The sequence below is a fragment of the Spinacia oleracea genome, chromosome 4 (assembly GCF_020520425.1).
Source record: "Spinacia oleracea cultivar Varoflay chromosome 4, BTI_SOV_V1, whole genome shotgun sequence".
Lineage (NCBI taxonomy): Eukaryota > Viridiplantae > Streptophyta > Magnoliopsida > Caryophyllales > Amaranthaceae > Spinacia > Spinacia oleracea.
In genome coordinates, this window is record NC_079490.1 from 156487354 (window position 1) to 156490953 (window position 3600).

Sequence of the window (3600 nt, forward strand, 5' to 3'; positions counted from 1 at the left end):
CTTTCATGTATTTAGCATATGCAGGTACTTGAGTAATTAATTCGGTGAAGGGAACTGTTACGTGAAGGTTCTTTACCACTTCTAAGAACTTACCAAACTGCTTATCGAGCTTATTCTTAAGCTGGCAGTGAGGGAAGGGAAGTTTGATAGGTGGGACTTGTATCTCAACTTTCTTCTCTATCTTTGTGCTAGCTTCCTTCCCCTTGGCCACCTTCTCGCCTTCTTCTAGCACAACATCACTGACAGATGCTTCAACATTTCCTTCAATAGTCATAGGCGGCCCATCATACTCATATCCACTCCGCAAAGCGATATCATTTACAGACTCTCTATTCTCAGGCTGTGAAGGGAGATGACCTTGGGGTCTCCCTACAAGGGTAGTACCCATCTGCGCCAACTGTGTATCAATGATCTTGTTATGGGTGGCAAGAGCACCAATTTTAGCATCCTTTTCACTCAGAGACTTCTGCATCTGCAACATCATGTTCCTCATCTCTACAAGCATAGGGTCAGATTGTTTGGGTTGAGGTTGCGGTGGGGGAGTTGTAGTGTGTTGTCTAGGGAACCCAGGTGGCCACTAGACTGTTGGTTGTAGTTGCTCCGTGGTTGGTATGATTATTTTGGTGGTGTAGGGTGTTGAACCTGATGGGGGTTCTGAATATTAGTACTCCTGTATGATAGTAGGGGATTGTTTTTATACCCCTCATTGTAAGAATCGGAGTACGGATTATTCTGCTTGTAGGACTGGAATGCATTGCATTGTTCAATGGAGCTTCTAAACTCTTGCGTATAATGACCCTGCATCCCACAACTATCACAGATATTCACAAACTGGGCACTCATCGCAGCGACACTAGCATGCTGGACGGATTGAGAAGATGTAGTTTACATATTATCAAGTTTGTAATGTAGGGAAGTTAGCTGAGCAGTAAGTTGTTCTATAGAATTCATCTCATGCTTACCGCCCCTGTCAGCAAGGCCTCTAGGATTCCCATATTGGGCATTATGAATGGCCATCTCCTCAATCACCTCCAAAGCTCTAGATACATGGAGTTGCATAAATCTCCCACTAGCAGCAGAATCCAGAATAAGCCTAGATTCGTTACCCAGACCGTTGTAAAACTGTTGGATCAAGAACCATGGTGTTGCAGACCATGGTGTGGGCATTCTCTCTGTAGATCTTTGAATCTTTCCCAGACTTCAAACAAGCTCTCGTCTGCCTACTGTGTAATAGAAACGATCTGGCTTCTCAGACGGGCTGTCTTCTCAGGCGGAAAATATTTCACATAGAAAGAAAGAGCCAAAGAATCCCAGTCGGTGATTTTCATAGCTGCTCGATTGAGCCCGTTAATCCATAGCTTTGCCTTCCCAGTCAGGGAGAATGGAAAGAGCATCTCCATAGTCTGCTCTGGCGTTAGATTCTTCTACTTGACAGTCGAGAAATATTGAATGAAAGACTGAATATGAAGATTAGGGTCTTCACCCTTTTCCCCACCGAATTGGTGCCTCTCAATCATATTTATCAATTGGGGTTCAATCTTGAAATTCTCAGCCGAAATAGAAGGCATGATCGCCTTGGGAAGCACAGACAGACTTGGCTTAGAATAGTCTGTAAGCCTTGGTTAAACTGGTGGTGGTGTTTCGTCACCCATCTCTGAATCAATATGAAATAAATTGCCAATCAGATGATCGGATTCAGAGTCAGAATAGTCTCTCAACTGTTCAATGAATCTACGTCGTCTACGCAAGGTCCGTTCAAGATCAGGATCAAACGGAGTCAGATCGCTGGTATGGAGAGTCTTGGGCATAAACAAGCAAAACTAAAACAGTCTTGAGATCCGATCTCAAGGAACGGGGATTCCTTGAGAAGTAGCAAACAATAATCTAGAATAAACAATTAATAACAGAAAATAAAACCGTTTCCCAGACAACGGCGCCAAAATTTGACAGGCTAAATCGCACTCCTATTAAAGATAAACCTAACGTTCACCAACTAAAAATATAGCAAGGGAAGCAGGGATCGTATCCACAGGGAAACAATGTTCTTTCTACTATTAATCGACAAGTCTAGACTATTGGTAACAAGAGATTTGGTTTGGTTTGTAGATTAAACTAAGGCAATAATCAAATTGGAAAATATCAATAATAAGGGAATCTAGGGCAACGTTTCACCAAAAATGCAGACCGGGATTGGACAACGGACAACAACAATCAATTAACAATCATAACTAGGAAAACATGCATCTCTCAAATCTTATGAATTCCTTAGGAAAATATAACTAGCACGTTGTCGCTATGTACTAGAAACAATTCCTATCTAATAGCCACATACCAAAAACATCAGATTTATACCTCGCGGCGCATTTCTAAGGTTAATCACACTCAAATAAAAATAGTCCGGCCGAACAGGATTGACGAGCAATTATAATAAGCTATAGAAATCACAATCAATTAATCAATAATCAAGTCCACATTTAATCCCAATCATGCATTCATGGATCCCCTAAACCCTAGAAATTAAACTACTCACTCATATTAACAAATAACAAAGCAATTAATATTATGGAAGACATAATCAAAAGCAAATAATAAAGCAAACTAGAAATCAATACCTAAATGAAGAACGAAAGGATGAACGAAAAATTAAAGCTTTGATTGAAATAAAACCTAAGTGTTTGGAACAATTTAGAGAGATTAAAATAAGCTTAAGAAAATTAACTAAGTGTCAATACTAGAAAATAAGAGATACCACTAAAAATATAAGGGACTAGTATTTATAATTTGCCTAAAATAAAGCCCAAAACCGAAATTAAAATACGCGAAAAAACAACAGAGGTTGGCGTGGCCCGATTGGGCGAAGGACAGCCCGATCGGGCATTCTGCTCGATAGTCGGCCCGATCGGGCCAAAATCCGCCCGATCGAGCGGATTGTGAAATGCCCAAAATACGCCCAGTTTGACCGCCCGATCCTGTAATACCTCGTATTTTTATAATATTTATAAATACATTTTATTATATTTATAAAGCATTTTACGATTTTTGGAATTTAATTCGCATTTAAATAATATTTAAATGTATTTTAATTAATTAGAATATTTATTATTTTAATTAATTACGAAATGAATTTAATTCTTGAGTCGGGAAATTAAATGGGTTGCAAGTAATTTTAAAGGTTCGGGTTTTAAATGAAAAGTCCAATTCGTTTCATTAAACGAGCCCAAACAAAAGAATTTAATTCAAATCCTAAGCTAGCCCAATCATTTAATTCCCTAAGCCCAATTCTATTTTCCTAAGCCTGGCACATTGAAAATAGGGAGCCTATAAATAAGACTCCCCATCATTAAATGAACCCCTAAAATTTCATAAAGCCCTCTTTTGCTTTGCTTGCCCCTCACTCCAACTCCCTCTCCTCTCTCGTCCGCACGCCCGTACGCCGCACGGCCATCGTGCCCTCATGCTCGTGCCCCCTCCTCTTGTTGCGTCGTTGTTGCGTGGCTGTCGCTGCTGCTCGGCTTCACGCCCCAGCGCAAGGGCTCTCCCTCTCACGCCCACTCCCTCTTGCTTGCAGCCGTAGTGCGCACTCGTCGTGCCCTGCGCCGC

General features: G+C 40.9%; 1 non-coding gene across 1 annotated transcript; it reads left to right on the forward strand.

Annotated features, from left to right (window-relative positions):
- The first annotated feature begins 1149 nt into the window (after positions 1 to 1149).
- Positions 1150 to 1256, forward strand: LOC130460258 (small nucleolar RNA R71). The gene has a single exon (XR_008920189.1). It is a non-coding gene; the product is annotated as a small nucleolar RNA R71 (small nucleolar RNA).
- The last annotated feature ends 2344 nt before the right edge of the window (positions 1257 to 3600 follow it).